General features: G+C 39.4%; 1 non-coding gene across 1 annotated transcript; it reads left to right on the top strand.

Annotated features, from left to right (window-relative positions):
• Positions 1 to 6951: 6951 nt before the first annotated feature.
• trnal-uaa lies at positions 6952 to 7062 on the top strand. Its single transcript has 2 exons — positions 6952 to 6990; positions 7018 to 7062. It is a non-coding gene; the product is annotated as a tRNA-Leu (tRNA).
• The last annotated feature ends 12542 nt before the right edge of the window (positions 7063 to 19604 follow it).

Genomic DNA, 19604 nt, shown 5'->3' with positions numbered 1-19604 from the left:
TGCTTTATGTGCATGTCAGAATGGCCGGAGTGAGTCCCTGGCGCCAGACTCAGGCATTTTCACCTTCTCTCAGTTAGTAGGTTTCTGGTCTCAAATGGGCGTGGTTCAAATCCACTTCTGACAAAGGGTGTTTTGTAACTGGAAGAAATGTTGAGATAATTTCAATTTCAGCCTTGCCAGTTGATAGTTTCACTCTCCACATAGTAGCCTGCAGGTTAATCAGCTGAACAAAATCTGAAAATGAATAAATGCTGATGCCTTAACTGTAATAGTAAGCATTTCTGCTTTTTACACAGTATCCCATTTTGGTCTACAAATGAAGATGTGGCTTCAAATCACACTTCTATCAAAAGGGCTTTTATTTTTTTGGCAGTGGTTAAACAGTTCAACTTATTGCCAAGTCAACATATTCTGCTGCACCACAAATTACATTTGTTGGAGTGCTGTTCATACAACCACTATTGCATGTCAGAATGGCCGAGTAGTCTGGGCGCAGACTCAGGCATTTTCACCTTCTCGTTGATGAGGTTTTGGTCTCCAAATGTGAGTTCAAATCCACTTCACAGCCAAAGGTTCTTTGTAACTGGGCGTTGAGATAATGAAATTTCAATTTCAATATGCCAGTTGATGAGTTTCTGCTCTCCACATAGTAGCATGCGTGGTTCAAATCTGGCTTCAGACAAAGTCTGAAAATCGAATGAAGCGCTGATGCCTTAACTGTAATAATGAGCATTTCTGCTTTTGCACAATATCCATTTTGGTCTACAAATGAAGATGTGGCTTCAAATCACACTTCTGTCAAAAGAAACTGATAGCTGAAGAAGTGTTGAGACACAGAAAATGTAAACATTTTTGGCAAAAGAATTAGGTTTCATGGTTCAACATTGCCAATCAACATATTTTGCTGCTACAAATTACATTTGTTTATTTGAATTACTATTCATACAGCACATATTGCATGTAGAATGGCCGAGTGGTCTAGCGCGCCAGACTCAAGGCATTTCACCTTCTCAGTTGATAAGTTTCTAGTCTCCAAATGGGCGTGAGTTCACCGTCCACTTCTGACAAAGGTCTTTTGTAACTGGAAAGAGTGTTGAGATAAGTAAGATTTCAATTTCAGCCTTGCCAGTTGATAGATTTCTGCTCTCCATGTGCCTGGTTCCATCTGAACTGAACCAAAGTCTGAATCAGATAAATGTAAGTACCTTAACTGTAATAGTAGAGCATTTCGCTACACAGTATCCCCATTTTGGTCTACAAGAATGAAGATGTAGCTAAATCACACTTCTATCAAAAGAGGCTTTGTTGCTGAAAAGAAGTATTGAGAACTGAAAGAAATATAAAGCGACATTTTTTTGGCAGATCGTTTTAAGCAGTTCAACTTATTGCCAAGTCGCTTTATATTACTGCTGCTACAAATTGCATTGTTGAATTACATTCATACAGCACATGGCCATATCCAGAATGGCCGGAGTGGTCTAGGCGCCAGACTCAAAACTTTTCACCTTCTCAGTTAGTGAGGTTCTGAATACTCCAAATGGGCGTGGGATTTCAAATCCACTTCTGACAAAAGATTCTTTTGTAACTGGAAGAAGTGTTGAGATAGTAAAAATTTCAATTTCAGCCTTGCGCACTTGATTGATAAGTTTCTCTCCACATAGTGGCATGAGTTTCAAATCTGGCTAGACAAAGATCTGAAAATCGAATAAATGCTGATGCCTTAGCATGTAATAGTAGGCATTTCTGGCACTGCACAGTATCCCATTTTAGTCTACAAATGAGAATGTAGCTTTAAATCACACTTCTATCCAAATGGTCTTTGATAACTGAAAGTGTTGAGACACAGAAAATGTAAACATTTTTGGCGAGTGGTTTAAACAGTTCAACTTGCAAGTCAACATATTTTGCTGCTGCAAATTACATTTTGTTGAATTACTGTTCATCTGGCACATATTGCATGTCAGGGCATGAGTGGTCTAAGGCGCCGGACTCAAGGCATTTTCACCTTCTCAGTTGATGGGGTTTCTACAGTCTCAGATGGAGGCGTGGGTTCCAAATCCACTTCTGACAAAAGGGGTCTTTTGTAGCTGGAAGAGTATTTGAGATAGTAAGAATTTCAATTTCCAGCCTTGCCAGTTGATAAGGTTTCTGCTCTCTCTCCACATGATGTGCAGGTTCAAATCGGCACAGACAAAAGTCCTGAAAATCGAATAAATGCACTGATGCCTTAACTGTAATAGTATTCTGCTTTTACACAATATCATTTTAGTCTACAAATGAAGATGTAACTAAATCACACTTCTGTCAAATGGTCTTTGATAACTGAAAGAAGTGTTGAGACACCAGGAAATTATGCGACATTTTTTTGGCGAGTGGTTTAAGCAGTTTAACTATTGCCAAGTCAACATATTTTGCTGCTACAAATTACATTTGTTGAATTACTGTCATCTGGCACATATTGCATGTCAGAATGGCAGTGGTCTAAAGTGCCAGACTCAAGGCGTTTCCTTCTCAGTTGAGAGTTTTCTGGTCTCAAATGGGTATGGGATTGAAATCCACTTCTGACAAGATTTCTTTTAGTAACTGGAAAGTTTTGAGATAGTAAAGATTTCAATTTCAGCCTTGCCAGTTGATAAAGTTCTGCTCTCACATAGTGGCATGGGTTCAAATCTGGCTTCAGACAAGTCTGAAAGTGAATAAACACTGGCCTTATGCTGTAATAGTAAACTTGCTTTTGCACAGTATCATTTTAGTCTAAAATGAAGATGTGGCTTCAAATCACACTTCTATCAAAAGGGCTTTGATAACTCTAAGAAAGAAGTGTTGGGGACACAGAAAATGTAAACATTTTTTGGCTGAGTAGTTTAAACAGTTCAACATTGCAAGTCCCTTTATGTTTGCTGCTCTGATTACATTTGTAGAATTACTGTTCATGCAACAAAACTTGCATGTCAGAATGGCCCGAGTGGTCTAAGGCGCCAGACTCAAGGCATTTCACCTTCTCAGTTGATGGGGTTTCTGGTCTCCAAATGGAGCGTGGGTTCAAATCCACTTCTGACAAAGGTTCTTTGTAACTGGAAGTGTTGAGATAATAAAGGAAATTTCAATTTCAGCCTTGCCAGTGGAAAGGTTTCCTGCTCTCCACATAGTGAGCGCAGGTTCAAATCTGGCTTCAGACAAAGTCTGAAAATCGAATAAATGCACAATTACATACTGCACACAATAGTAGGCATTTCTGCTTTCACACAGTATCCCATTTGGTCTACAAATGAAGATGTGGCTTCAATCACACTTCTATCAAAAGGGCTGACGATTTGGCGAGTAGGTTTAAGCAGTTCAACTTATTGCCAAGTCAGCATATTTTGCTGCTACAAATTACATTTGTTGAATTACTGTTCATACAGCACATATTGCATGTCAGAATGGCGAGTGGTCTAAAGGCGCCAGACTCAAGGCATTTCACCTTCTCAGTTGATGGGGTTTCTAGTCTCCAAATGGAGCGTGGGTTCAAATCCACTTCTGACAAAGAGTCTTTTGTAACTGGAAGAACTGTTGAGATAGTAAAAATTTCAATTTCAGCCTTGCCAGTTGAGAAGGTTTCTGCTACTCCACATAGTGGGATGGGTTCAAATCTGGCTTCAGACAAAGTCTGAAAATCGAATAAATGCTGATGCCTTAACTGTAATAGTAGGCATTTCTGCTTTTACACAGTATCCCATTTGGTCTACAAATGAAGATGTGGCTTCAAATCACACTTCTGTCAAAGGGCTTTGATAACTGAAAAGAAGTGTTGAGACACAGCAAATGTAAACATTTTTGGCAGTGGTTTAAGCGGTTCAACTTATTGCCAAGTCAACATATTTTGCTGCTACAAATTACATTTGTTGAATTACTGTTCATACAGCACATATCGCATGTCAGAATGGCCGAGTGGTCTAAGGCGCCAGACTCAAGGCATTTTCACCTTCTCAGTTGATGAGTTTCTGAGTCTCCAAATGGAGCGTGGGTTCAAATCCACTTCTGACAAAGGGTCTTTTGTAACTGGAAGAAGTGTTGAGATAGTAAAAATTTCAATTTCAGCCTTGCCAGTTGATAAGGTTTCTGCTCTCCACATAGTGGCACGGGTTCAAATCTGGCTTCAGACAAAGTCTGAAAATCGAATAAACGCTGATGCCTTAAGTGTAATAATGAGCATTTCTGCTTTTGCACAGTATCCCATTTTGGTCTACAAATGAAGATGTGGCTACAAATCACACTTCTGTCAAAAGGGGCTTTGATAACTGAAAGAAGTGTTGAGACACAGAAAATGTAAACATTTTTTTTTTTGGCGAGAGTGGTTTAAGCGGTTCAACTTATTGCCAAGTCAACATATTTTGCTGCTACAAATTACATTTGTTGAATTACTGTTCATACAGCAAAACTTGCATGTCAGAATGGCCGGAGTGGTCTAAAGGCGCCAGACTCAAAAGCAGTTTCACCTTGTCAGTTGATGAGGTTTCTGGTCTCCAAATGGGCGTGGGATCAAATCCCACTTCCGACAAAGGATCTTTTGTAACTGGAAGAAGTGTTGAGATAGTCAAAATTTCAATTTCAGCCTTGCCAGTTGATAAGGTTTCTGCTCTCCACATAGTTGCATGTGTTCAAATCTGGCTTCAGACAAAAGTCTGAAAATCAGAATAACTGTTGATGCCATAACTGTAATAGTAGGCATTTCTGCTTTTACACAGTATCCCATTTTGGTCTACAAATGAAGATGTGGCTTCAAATCACACTTCTGTCAAAAGGGGCTTTGATAACTGAAAGAAGTGTTGAGACACAGAAAATGTAAACATTTTTTTGGCAGTGGTTTAAACAGTTCAACTTATTGCCAAGTCAACATATTTTGCTGCCACAAATTACATTTGTTGAATTACTGTTCATACAGCACATATCGCATGTCAGAATGGCGAGTGGTCTAAGGCGCCAGACTCAGGTATTTTCACCTTCTCAGTTGATGAGGTTTCTGGTCTCCAAATGGGCGTGGGTTCAAATCCACTTCTGACAAAGGAGTCTTTTGTAACTGGAAGAAGTGTTGAGATAGTAAAAATTTCAATTTCAGCCTTGCCAGTTGATAAGGTTTCTGCTCTCCACATAGTGGCACGAGGTTCCAAATCTGGCTTCAGACAAAGTCTGAAAATCGAATAAATGTTGATGCCGTAAATGTAATAGTAGAAGCATTTCTGCTTTTACACAGTGTCCCATTTTGGTCTACAAATGAAGATGTGGCTTCAAATCACACTTTTGTCAAAAGGGGCTTTGATAACTGAAAGAAGTGTTGAGACACAGAAAATGTAAACATTTTTTGGCAGTGGTTTAAACAGTTCAACTTATTGTCAAAGTCAACATATTTTGCTGCTACAAATTACATTTGTTGAATTACTGTTCATACAGCACATATCGCATGTCAGAATGGCTGAGTGGTGTAAGGTGCCAGACTCAAGGCATTTTCACCTTCTCAGTTGATGAGGTTTCTGGTCTCCAAATGGAGGCGTGGTTCAAATCCACTTCTGACAAAGGGTCTTTTGTAATTGGAAAAGTGTTGAGATAGTAAAAATTTCAATTTCAGCCTTGCCAGTTGATAAGGTTTCTGCTCTCCACATAGTAAGCACGGGTTCAAATCTGGCTTCAGACAAAGTCTGAAAATCGAATAAATGTTGATGCCGTAAATGTAATAGTAGGCATTTCTGCTTTACACAGTATCCCATTTTGGTCTACAAATGAAGATGTGGCTTCAAATCACACTTCTGTCAAAGGGGCTTTGATAACTGAAAGAAGTGTTGAGACACAGAAAATGTAAACATTTTTTTTTGGCGAGTGGTTTAAGCGGTTCAACTTATTGCCAAGTCAACATATTTTGCTGCTACAAATTACATTTGTTGAATTACTGTTCATACAGCACATGTGCATGTCAGAATGGCCGGAGTGGTCTAAGGCGCAGACTCAGGCATTTTCACCTTCTCAGTTGATGAGGTTTCTGGTCTCCAAATGGGGCGTGGGTTCAAATCCACTTCTGACAAAGTCTTTTTGTAACTGGAAGAAGTGTTGAGATAGTAAAATTTCAATTTCAGCCTTGCCAGTTGATAAGGTTTCTGCTCTCCACATAGTAGTGCACGGGTTCAAATCTGGCTTCAGACAAAGTCTGAAAATCGAATAAATGTTGATGCCTTGAATGTAATAGTAGGCATTTCTGCTTTTACACAGTGTCCCATTTTGGTCTACAAATGAAGATGTGGCTTCAAATCACACTTCTGTCAAAAGGGGCTTTGATAACTGAAAGAAGTGTTGAGACACAGAAAATGTAAACATTTTTTGGCGAGTGGTTTAAACAGTTCAACTTATTGCCAAGTCAACATATTTTGCTGCTACAAATTACATTTGTTGAATTACTGTTCATACAGCAAAACTTGCATGTCAGAATGGCCGAGTGGTCTAAGGCGCCAGACTCAAGGCATTTTCACCTTCTCAGTTGATGAGGTTTCTGGTCTCCAAATGGGCGTGGGTTCAAATCCACTTCTGACAAAGGGTCTTTGTAACTGGAAGAAGTGTTGAGATAGTAAAAATTTCAATTTCAGCCTTGCCAGTTGAGAAGGTTTCTGCTCTCCACATAGTGGCATGGGTTCAAATCTGGCTTCAGACAAAGTCTCAAAATCGAATAAATGCTGATGCCTTAACTGTAATAGTAGGCATTTCTGCTTTTGCACAGTATCCCATTTTGGTCTACAAATGAAGATGTGGCTTCAAATCACACTTCTGTCAAATGGTCTTTGATAACTGAAAGAAGTGTTGAGACACAGAAATTGTAAACATTTTTTTGGCGAGAGTGGTTTAAGCGGTTCAACTTGCCAAGTCAACATATTTTGCTGCTACAAATTACATTTGTTGAATTACTGTTCATACAGCACAAACTTGCATGTCAGAATGGCTGAGTGGTCTCAAGGCGCCAGACTTAAGGCATTTCACCTTCTCAGTTGATGAGGTTTCTGGTCTCCAATTGGAGGCGTGGGTTCAAATCCACTTCTGACAAAGGGTCTTTTGTAACTGGAAGAAGTGTTGAGATAGTAAAAATTTCAATTTCAGCCTTGCCAGTTGATAAGGTTTCTGCTCTCCACATAGTGGCATGGGTTCAAATCTGGCTTCAGACAAAAAGTCTGAAAATCGAATAAATGCTGATGCCTTAACTGTAATAGTAGGCGTTTCTGCTTTTGCACAGTATTCCATTTTGGTCTACAAATGAAGATGTGGCTTCAAATCACACTTCTGTCAAAAGGGGCTTTGATAACTGAAAGAAGTGTTTGAGACACAGAAAATGTAAACATTTTTTGGCCGAGTGGTTTAAGCGGTTCAACTTATTGCCAAGTCAACATATTTTGCTGCTACAAATTACATTTGTTGAATTACTGTTCATATAGCACATATCGCATGTCAGAATGGCTGAGTGGTCTAAGGCGCCAGACTCAAGGCATTTTCACCTTCTCAGTTGATGAGGTTTCTGGTCTCCAAATGGGGCGTGGGTTCAAATCCACTTCTGACAAAGGTTCTTTTGTAACTGGAAGAAGTGTTGAGACAGTAAAAATTTCAATTTCAGCCTTGCCAGTTGAGAAGGTTTGTGCTCTCCACATAGTGGTATGGATTCAAATCTGGCTTCAGACAAAGTCTGAAAATCGAATAAATGCTGATGCCTTAACTGTAATAGTAGGCATTTCTGCTTTTGCACAGTATCCCATTTTGGTCTACAAATGAAGATGTGGCTTCAAATCACACTTCTGTCAAAAGGGGCTTTGATAACTGAAAGAAGTGTTGAGACACAGAAAATGTAAACATTTTTTTGGCAGTGGTTTAAAGCAGTTCAACTTATTGTCAAGTCAACATATTTTGCTGCTACAAATTACATTTGTTGAATTACTGTTCATACAGCACATATCGCATGTCAGAATGGCTGAGTGGTGTAAGGCGCCAGACTCAAGGCATTTCACCTTCTCAGTTGATGAGGTTTCTGTTCTCCAAATGGAGCGTGGGTTCAAATCCACTTCTGACAAAGAGTCTTTTGTAATTGGAAGAAGTGTTGAGATAGTAAAAATTTCAATTTCAGCCTTGCCAGTTGATAAGGTTTCTGCTCTCCACATAGTTGCATGTGTTCAAATCTGGCTTCAGACAAAGTCTGAAAATCGAATAACTGTTGATGCCTTAACTGTAATAGTAGGCATTTCTGCTTTGCACAGTATCCATTTTGGTCTACAAATGAAGATGTGGCTTCAAATCACACTTCTGTCAAAGGGGCTTTGATAACTGAAAGAAGTGTTGAGACACAGAAAATGTAAACATTTTTGGCGAGAGTGGTTTAAGCAGTTCAACTTATTGCCAAGTCAACATATTTTGCTGCTACAAATTACATTTGTTGAATTACTGTTCATACAGCAAAACTTGCATGTCAGAATGGCTGAGTGCTCTAAGGCGCCAGATTCAAGGCATTTTCACCTTCTCAGTTGATGAGGTTTCTGGTCTCCAAATGGAGAGTGGGTTCAAATCCACTTCTGACAAAAGTTCTTTGTAATTGGAAGAAGTGTTGAGATAGTCAAAATTTCAATTTCAGCCTTGCCAGTTGATAAGGTTTCTGCTCTCCACATAATTGCATGTGTTCAAATCTGGCTTCAGACAAAGTCTGAAAATCGAATAAATGTTGATGCCGTAAATGTAATAGTAGGCATTTCTGCTTTTGCACAGTGTCCCATTTTGGTCTACAAATGAAGATGTGGCTTCAAATCACACTTCTGTCAAAGGGCTTTGATAACTGAAAAGTGTTGAGACACAGAAAATGTAAACATTTTTTTGGCGAGTGGTTTAAGCGGTTCAACTTATTGCCAAGTCAACATATTTTGCTGCTACAAATTACATTTGTTGAATTACTGTTCATACAGCAAAACTTGCATGTCAGAATGGCCGGAGTGGTCTAAGGCGCCAGACTCAAGGCATTTTCACCTTCTCAGTTGATGAGGTTTCTGGTCTCTAAATGGAGTGTGGGTTCAAATCCACTTCTGACAAAGGTCTTTTGTAACTGGAAGAAGTGTTGAGATAAAAATTTCAATTTCAGCCTTGCCAGTTGATAAGGTTTCTGCTCTCCACATAGTGGCACGGGTTCAAATCTGGCTTCAGACAAAGTCTGAAAATCGAATAAATGCTGATGCCTTAACTGTAATAGTAGGCATTACTGCTTTGCACAGTATCCCATTTTGGTCTACAAATGAAGATGTGGCTTCAAATCACACTTCTGTCAAATGGTCTTTGATAACTGAAAGAAGTGTTGAGACACAGAAATTGTAAACATTTTTTTGGCGAGTGGTTTAAGCGGTTCAACTTATTGCCAAGTCAACATATTTTGCTGCTACAAATTACATTTGTTGAATTACTGTTCATACAGCAAAACTTGCATGTCAGAATGGCTGAGTGGTCTAAGGCGCCAGACTCAAGGCACTTTCACCTTCTCAGTTGATGAGGTTTCTGGTCTCCAAATGGGGCGTGGGTTCAAATCCCACTTCTGACAAAGGTTCTTTTGTAATTGGAAGAAGTGTTGAGATAGTAAAAATTTCAATTTCAGCCTTGCCAGTTGATAAGGTTTCTGCTCTCCACATAGTGGCATGGGTTCAAATCTGGCTTCAGACAAAGTCTGAAAATCGAATAACTGTTGATGCCTTAACTGTAATAGTAGGCATTTCTGCTTTTACACAGTATCCCATTTTGGTCTACAAATGAAGATGTGGCTTCAAATCACACTTCTGTCAAAAGGGGCTTTGATAACTGAAAGAAGTGTTGAGACACAGAAAATGTAAACATTTTTTGGCGAGTGGTTTAAGCAGTTCAACTTATTGCCAAGTCAACATATTTTGCTGCTACAAATTACATTTGTTGAATTACTGTTCATACAGCAAAATTTGCATGTCAGAATGGCCGAGTGGTCTAAGGCGCCAGACTCAAGGCATTTTCACCTTTCTCAGTTGATGAGGTTTCTGGTCTCCAAGCGGGCGTGGGTTCAAATCCACTTCTGACAAAGGTTCTTTTGTAACTGGAAGAAGTGTTGAGATAGTAAAAATTTCAATTTCAGCCTTGCCAGTTGATAAGGTTTCTGCTCTCCACATAGTGGCATGGGTTCAAATCTGGCTTCAGACAAAGTCTGAAAATCGAATAAACGCTGATGCCTTAAGTGTAATAGTAGGCATTTCTGCTTTTGCACAGTATCCCATTTTGGTCTACAAATGAAGATGTGGCTACAAATCACACTTCTGTCAAAAGGGGCTTTGATAACTGAAAGAAGTGTTGAGACACAGAAAATGTAAACATTTTTTGGCGAGTGGTTTAAGCAGTTCAACTTATTGCCAAGTCAACATATTTTGCTGCTACAAATTACATTTGTTGAATTACTGTTCATACAGCAAAACTTGCATGTCAGAATGGCCGAGTGGTCTAAGGCGCCAGACTCAAGGCATTTTCACCTTGTCAGTTGATGAGGTTTCTGGTCTCCAAATGGGCGTGGGATCAAATCCACTTCCGACAAAGGATCTTTTGTAACTGGAAGAAGTGTTGAGATAGTCAAAATTTCAATTTCAGCCTTGCCAGTTGATAAGGTTTCTGCTCTCCACATAGTTGCATGTGTTCAAATCTGGCTTCAGACAAAGTCTGAAAATCGAATAACTGTTGATGCCTTAACTGTAATAGTAGGCATTTCTGCTTTGCACAGTATCCCATTTTGGTCTACAAATGAAGATGTGGCTTCAAATCACACTTCTGTCAAAAGGGGCTTTGATAACTGAAAGAAGTGTTGAGACACAGAAAATGTAAACATTTTTTTGGCGAGTGGTTTAAGCGGTTCAACTTATTGCCAAGTCAACATATTTTGCTGCTACAAATTACATTTGTTGAATTACTGTTCATACAGCAAAACTTGCATGTCAGAATGGCCGGAGTGGTCTAAGGCGCCAGACTCAAGGTATTTTCACCTTCTCAGTTGATGAGGTTTCTGGTCTCCAAATGGAGGCGTGGGTTCAAATCCACTTCTGACAAAGGGTCTTTTGTAACTGGAAGAAGTGTTGAGATAGTAAAAATTTCAATTTCAGCCTTGCCAGTTGATAAGGTTTCTGCTCTCCACATAGTGGCACGGGTTCAAATCTGGCTTCAGACAAAGTCTGAAAATCGAATAAATGTTGATGCCGTAAATGTAATAGTAGGCATTTCTGCTTTACACAGTATCCCATTTTGGTCTACAAATGAAGATGTGGCTTCAAATCACACTTCTGTCAAAAGGGGCTTTGATAACTGAAAGAAGTGTTGAGACACAGAAAATGTAAACATTTTTTTGGCGAGTGGTTTAAGCAGTTCAACTTATTGTCAAGTCAACATATTTTGCTGCTACAAATTACATTTGTTGAATTACTGTTCATACAGCACATATCGCATGTCAGAATGGCTGAGTGGTGTAAGGTGCCAGACTCAAGGCATTTTCACCTTCTCAGTTGATGAGGTTTCTGGTCTCCAAATGGGGCGTGGGTTCAAATCCACTTCTGACAAAGGTCTTTTGTAATTGGAAGAAGTGTTGAGATAGTAAAAATTTCAATTTCAGCCTTGCCAGTTGATAAGGTTTCTGCTCTCCACATAGTGGCACGAGGTTCAAATCTGGCTTCAGACAAAGTCTGAAAATCGAATAAATGTTGATGCCGTAAATGTAATAGTAGGCATTTCTGCTTTTGCACAGTATCCCATTTTGGTCTACAAATGAAGATGTGGCTTCAAATCACACTTCTGTCAAAGGGGCTTTGATAACTGAAAGAAGTGTTGAGACACAGAAAATGTAAACATTTTTTTGGCGAGTGGTTTAAGCAGTTCAACTTATTGCCAAGTCAACATATTTTGCTGCTACAAATTACATTTGTTGAATTACTGTTCATACAGCACATATTGCATGTCAGAATGGCCGAGTGGTCTAAGGCGCCAGACTCAAGGCATTTTCACCTTCTCAGTTGATGAGGTTTCTGGTCTCCAAATGGAGCGTGGGTTCAAATCCACTTCTGACAAAGGGTCTTTTGTAACTGGAAGAACTGTTGAGATAGTAAAAATTTCAATTTCAGCCTTGCCAGTTGAGAAGGTTTCTGCTCTCACATAGTGGGATGGGTTCAAATCTGGCTTCAGACAAAGTCTGAAAATCGAATAAATGCTGATGCCTTAACTGTAATAGTAGGCATTTCTGCTTTTGCACAGTATCCCATTTTGGTCTACAAATGAAGATGTGGCTTCAAATCACACTTCTGTCAAAAGGGGCTTTGATAACTGAAAGAAGTGTTGAGACACAGCAAATGTAAACATTTTTGGCCGAGTGGTTTAAGCGGTTCAACTTATTGCCAAGTCAACATATTTTGCTGCTACAAATTACATTTGTTGAATTACTGTTCATACAGCACATATCGCATGTCAGAATGGCCGGAGTGGTCTAAGGCGCCAGACTCAAGGCATTTTCACCTTCTCAGTTGATGAGGTTTCTGGTCTCCAAATGGAGGCGTGGGTTCAAATCCACTTCTGACAAAGGGTCTTTTGTAACTGGAAGAAGTGTTGAGATAGTAAAAATTTCAATTTCAGCCTTGCCAGTTGATAAGGTTTCTGCTCTCCACATAGTGGCACGGGTTCAAATCTGGCTTCAGACAAAGTCTGAAAATCGAATAAACGCTGATGCCTTAAGTGTAATAGTAGGCATTTCTGCTTTTGCACAGTATCCCATTTTGGTCTACAAATGAAGATGTGGCTACAAATCACACTTCTGTCAAAGGGGCTTTGATAACTGAAAGAAGTGTTGAGACACAGAAAATGTAAACATTTTTTGGCGAGTGGTTTAAGCAGTTCAACTTATTGCCAAGTCAACATATTTTGCTGCTACAAATTACATTTGTTGAATTACTGTTCATACAGCAAAACTTGCATGTCAGAATGGCCGAGAGTGGTCTAAGGCGCCAGACTCAAGGCAGTTTCACCTTGTCAGTTGATAGGAGGTTTCTGGTCTCCAAATGGGGCGTGGGATCAAATCCACTTCCGACAAAGGATCTTTTGTAACTGGAAGAAGTGTTGAGATAGTCAAAATTTCAATTTCAGCCTTGCCAGTTGATAAGGTTTCTGCTCTCCACATAGTTGCATGTGTTCAAATCTGGCTTCAGACAAAGTCTGAAAATCGAATAACTGTTGATGCCTTAACTGTAATAGTAGGCATTTCTGCTTTTGCACAGTATCCCATTTTGGTCTACAAATGAAGATGTGGCTTCAAATCACACTTCTGTCAAAAGGGGCTTTGATAACTGAAAGAAGTGTTGAGACACAGAAAATGTAAACATTTTTTTGGCGAGTGGTTTAAGCAGTTCAACTTATTGCCAAGTCAACATATTTTGCTGCTACAAATTACATTTGTTGAATTACTGTTCATACAGCACATATCGCATGTCAGAATGGCCGGAGTGGTCTAAGGCGCCAGACTCAAGGTATTTTCACCTTCTCAGTTGATGAGGTTTCTGGTCTCCAAATGGAGGCGTGGGTTCAAATCCACTTCTGACAAAGGGTCTTTTGTAACTGGAAGAAGTGTTGAGATAGTAAAAATTTCAATTTCAGCCTTGCCAGTTGATAAGGTTTCTGCTCTCCACATAGTGTACGGGTTCAAATCTGGCTTCAGACAAAGTCTGAAAATCGAATAAATGTTGATGCGTAAATGTAATAGTAGGCATTTCTGCTTTGCACAGTGTCCCATTTTGGTCTACAAATGAAGATGTGGCTTCAAATCACACTTTTGTCAAAAGGGGCTTTGATAACTGAAAGAAGTGTTGAGACACAGAAAATGTAAACATTTTTTTGGCGAGTGGTTTAAGCAGTTCAACTTATTGTCAAGTCAACATATTTTGCTGCTACAAATTACATTTGTTGAATTACTGTTCATACAGCACATATCGCATGTCAGAATGGCTGAGTGGTGTAAGGTGCCAGACTCAAGGCATTTTCACCTTCTCAGTTGATGAGGTTTCTGGTCTCCAAATGGGGCGTGGGTTCAAATCCACTTCTGACAAAGGGTCTTTTGTAATTGGAAGAAGTGTTGAGATAGTAAAAATTTCAATTTCAGCCTTGCCAGTTGATAAGGTTTCTGCTCTCCACATAGTGGCACGGGTTCAAATCTGGCTTCAGACAAAGTCTGAAAATCGAATAAATGTTGATGCCGTAAATGTAATAGTAGGCATTTCTGCTTTTGCACAGTATCCCATTTTGGTCTACAAATGAAGATGTGGCTTCAAATCACACTTCTGTCAAAAGGGGCTTTGATAACTGAAAGAAGTGTTGAGACACAGAAAATGTAAACATTTTTTTGGCGAGTGGTTTAAGCGGTTCAACTTATTGCCAAGTCAACATATTTTGCTGCTACAAATTACATTTGTTGAATTACTGTTCATACAGCACATATTGCATGTCAGAATGGCCGGAGTGGTCTAAGGCGCCAGACTCAAGGCATTTTCACCTTCTCAGTTGATGAGGTTTCTGGTCTCCAAATGGGCGTGGGTTCAAATCCACTTCTGACAAAGGTCTTTTGTAACTGGAAGAAGTGTTGAGATAGTAAAAATTTCAATTTCAGCCTTGCCAGTTGATAAGGTTTCTGCTCTCCACATAGTGGCACGGGTTCAAATCTGGCTTCAGACAAAGTCTGAAAATCGAATAAATGTTGATGCCTTGAATGTAATAGTAGGCATTTCTGCTTTTGCACAGTGTCCCATTTTGGTCTACAAATGAAGATGTGGCTTCAAATCACACTTCTGTCAAAAGGGGCTTTGATAACTGAAAGAAGTGTTGAGACACAGAAAATGTAAACATTTTTTTGGCAGAGTGGTTTAAACAGTTCAACTTATTGCCAAGTCAACATATTTTGCTGCTACAAATTACATTTGTTGAATTACTGTTCATACAGCAAAACTTGCATGTCAGAATGGCCGAGTGGTCTAAGGCGCCAGACTCAAGGCATTTTCACCTTCTCAGTTGATGAGGTTTCTGGTCTCCAAATGGGCGTGGGTTCAAATCCACTTCTGACAAAGGGTCTTTTGTAACTGGAAGAAGTGTTGAGATAGTAAAAATTTCAATTTCAGCCTTGCCAGTTGAGAAGGTTTCTGCTCTCCACATAGTGGCACGGGTTCAAATCTGGCTTCAGACAAAGTCTGAAAATCGAATAAATGCTGATGCCTTAACTGTAATAGTAGGCATTTCTGCTTTTGCACAGTATCCCATTTTGGTCTACAAATGAAGATGTGGCTTCAAATCACACTTCTGTCAAATGGTCTTTGATAACTGAAAGAAGTGTTGAGACACAGAAATTGTAAACATTTTTGGCGAGTGGTTTAAGCGGTTCAACTTATTGCCAAGTCAACATATTTTGCTGCTACAAATTACATTTGTTGAATTACTGTTCATACAGCAAAACTTGCATGTCAGAATGGCTGAGTGGTCTAAGGCGCCAGACTTAAGGCATTTTCACCTTCTCAGTTGATGAGGTTTCTGGTCTCAATTGGAGGCGTGGGTTCAAATCCACTTCTGACAAAGGGTCTTTTGTAACTGGAAGAAGTGTTGAGATAGTAAAAATTTCAATTTCAGCCTTGCCAGTTGATAAGGTTTCTGCTCTCACATAGTGGCATGGGTTCAAATCTGGCTTCAGACAAAGTCTGAAAATCGAATAAATGCTGATGCCTTAACTGTAATAGTAGGCGTTTCTGCTTTTGCACAGTATTCCATTTTGGTCTACAAATGAAGATGTGGCTTCAAATCACACTTCTGTCAAAAGGGGCTTTGATAACTGAAAGAAGTGTTGAGACACAGAAAATGTAAACATTTTTTTGGCGAGTGGTTTTAAGCGGTTCAACTTATTGCCAAGTCAACATATTTTGCTGCTACAAATTACATTTGTTGAATTACTGTTCATATAGCACATATCGCATGTCAGAATGGCTGAGTGGTCTAAGGCGCCAGACTCAAGGCATTTTCACCTTCTCAGTTGATGAGGTTTCTGGTCTCCAAATGGGGCGTGGGTTCAAATCCACTTCTGACAAAGGTTCTTTTGTAACTGGAAGAAGTGTTGAGACAGTAAAAATTTCAATTTCAGCCTTGCCAGTTGAGAAGGTTTGTGCTCTCCACATAGTGGTATGGATTCAAATCTGGCTTCAGACAAAGTCTGAAAATCGAATAAATGCTGATGCCTTAACTGTAATAGTAGGCATTTCTGCTTTTGCACAGTATCCCATTTTGGTCTACAAATGAAGATGTGGCTTCAAATCACACTTCTGTCAAAGGGCTTTGATAACTGAAAGAAGTGTTGAGACACAGAAAATGTAAACATTTTTTTGGCGAGTGGTTTAAGCGGTTCAACTTATTGTCAAGTCAACATATTTTGCTGCTACAAATTACATTTGTTGAATTACTGTTCATACAGCACATATCGCATGTCAGAATGGCTGAGTGGTGTAAGGCGCCAGACTCAAGGCATTTTCACCTTCTCAGTTGATGAGGTTTCTGTTCTCCAAATGGAGGCGTGGGTTCAAATCCACTTCTGACAAAGGTCTTTTGTAATTGGAAGAAGTGTTGAGATAGTAAAAATTTCAATTTCAGCCTTGCCAGTTGATAAGGTTTCTGCTCTCCACATAGTTGCATGTGTTCAAATCTGGCTTCAGACAAAGTCTGAAAATCGAATAACTGTTGATGCCTTAACTGTAATAGTAGGCATTTCTGCTTTTGCACAGTATCCCATTTTGGTCTACAAATGAAGATGTGGCTTCAAATCACACTTCTGTCAAAAGGGGCTTTGATAACTGAAAGAAGTGTTGAGACACAGAAAATGTAAACATTTTTTGGCGAGTGGTTTAAGCAGTTCAACTTATTGCCAAGTCAACATATTTTGCTGCTACAAATTACATTTGTTGAATTACTGTTCATACAGCAAAACTTGCATGTCAGAATGGCTGAGTGCTCTAAGGCGCCAGATTCAAGGCATTTTCACCTTCTCAGTTGATGAGGTTTCTGGTCTCCAAATGGAGGAGTGGGTTCAAATCCACTTCTGACAAAGGTTCTTTTGTAATTGGAAGAAGTGTTGAGATAGTCAAAATTTCAATTTCAGCCTTGCCAGTTGATAAGGTTTCTGCTCTCCACATAATTGCATGTGTTCAAATCTGGCTTCAGACAAAGTCTGAAAATCGAATAAATGTTGATGCCGTAAATGTAATAGTAGGCATTTCTGCTTTTTACACAGTGTCCCATTTTGGTCTACAAATGAAGATGTGGCTTCAAATCACACTTCTGTCAAAAGGGCTTTGATAACTGAAAGAAGTGTTGAGACACAGAAAATGTAAACATTTTTTTGGCGAGTGGTTTAAGCGGTTCAACTTATTGCCAAGTCAACATATTTTGCTGCTACAAATTACATTTGTTGAATTACTGTTCATACAGCAAAACTTGCATGTCAGAATGGCCGAGTGGTCTAAGGCGCCAGACTCAAGGCATTTTCACCTTCTCAGTTGATGAGGTTTCTGGTCTCTAAATGGAGGTGTGGGTTCAAATCCACTTCTGACAAAAGGTCTTTTGTAACTGGAAGAAGTGTTGAGATAAAAATTTCAATTTCAGCCTTGCCAGTTGATAAGGTTTCTGCTCTCCACATAGTGGCACGGGTTCAAATCTGGCTTCAGACAAAGTCTGAAAATCGAATAAATGCTGATGCCTTAACTGTAATAGTAGGCATTACTGCTTTTGCACAGTATCCCATTTTGGTCTACAAATGAAGATGTGGCTTCAAATCACACTTCTGTCAAATGGTCTTTGATAACTGAAAGAAGTGTTGAGACACAGAAATTGTAAACATTTTTGGCGAGTGGTTTAAGCGGTTCAACTTATTGCCAAGTCAACATATTTTGCTGCTACAAATTACATTTGTTGAATTACTGTTCATACAGCAAAACTTGCATGTCAGAATGGCCGAGTGGTCTAAGGCGCCAGACTCAAGGCACTTTCACCTTCTCAGTTGATGAGGTTTCTGGTCTCCAAATGGGCGTGGGTTCAAATCCACTTCTGACAAAGGTTCTTTTGTAATTGGAAGAAGTGTTGAGATAGTAAAAATTTCAATTTCAGCCTTGCCAGTTGATAAGGTTTCTGCTCTCCACATAGTGGCATGGGTTCAAATCTGGCTTCAGACAAAGTCTGAAAATCGAATAACTGTTGATGCCTTAACTGTAATAGTAGGCATTTCTGCTTTTGCACAGTATCCCATTTTGGTCTACAAATGAAGATGTGGCTTCAAATCACACTTCTGTCAAAGGGCTTTGATAACTGAAAGAAGTGTTGAGACACAGAAAATGTAAACATTTTTTTGGCGAGTGGTTTAAGCGGTTCAACTTATTGCCAAGTCAACATATTTTGCTGCTACAAATTACATTTGTTGAATTACTGTTCATACAGCAAAATTTGCATGTCAGAATGGCCGGAGTGGTCTAAGGCGCCAGACTCAAGGCATTTTCACCTTCTCAGTTGATGAGGTTTCTGGTCTCCAAGCGGAGGCGTGGGTTCAAATCCACTTCTGACAAAGGTTCTTTTGTAACTGGAAGAAGTGTTGAGATAGTAAAAATTTCAATTTCAGCCTTGCCAGTTGATAAGGTTTCTGCTCTCCACATAGTGGCATGGGTTCAAATCTGGCTTCAGACAAAGTCTGAAAATCGAATAAACGCTGATGCCTTAAGTGTAATAGTAGGCATTTCTGCTTTTGCACAGTATCCCATTTTGGTCTACAAATGAAGATGTGGCTACAAATCACACTTCTGTCAAAGGGGCTTTGATAACTGAAAGAAGTGTTGAGACACAGAAAATGTAAACATTTTTTTGGCGAGTGGTTTAAGCGGTTCAACTTATTGCCAAGTCAACATATTTTGCTGCTACAAATTACATTTGTTGAATTACTGTTCATACAGCAAAACTTGCATGTCAGAATGGCCGAGTGGTCTAAGGCGCCAGACTCAAGGCATTTTCACCTTGTCAGTTGATGAGGTTTCTGGTCTCCAAATGGGCGTGGGATCAAATCCACTTCCGACAAAGGATCTTTTGTAACTGGAAGAAGTGTTGAGATAGTCAAAATTTCAATTTCAGCCTTGCCAGTTGATAAGGTTTCTGCTCTCCACATAGTTGCATGTGTTCAAATCTGGCTTCAGACAAAGTCTGAAAATCGAATAACTGTTGATGCCTTAACTGTAATAGTAGGCATTTCTGCTTTTACACAGTATCCCATTTGGTCTACAAATGAAGATGTGGCTTCAAATCACACTTCTGTCAAAAGGGGCTTTGATAACTGAAAGAAGTGTTGAGACACAGAAAATGTAAACATTTTTGGCGAGAGTGGTTTTAAACAGTTCAACTTATTGCCAAGTCAACATATTTTGCTGCTACAAATTACATTTGTTGAATTACTGTTCATACAGCACATATCGCATGTCAGAATGGCCGAGTGGTCTAAGGCGCCAGACTCAAGGTATTTTCACCTTCTC

This window comes from Puntigrus tetrazona, chromosome 20 (assembly GCF_018831695.1).
Source record: "Puntigrus tetrazona isolate hp1 chromosome 20, ASM1883169v1, whole genome shotgun sequence".
Classification (NCBI taxonomy): Eukaryota; Metazoa; Chordata; class Actinopteri; order Cypriniformes; family Cyprinidae; genus Puntigrus; species Puntigrus tetrazona.
The sequence above is the reverse complement of the archived record's forward strand: the minus strand, read 5'-3'. Positions and strand labels throughout refer to the sequence as shown.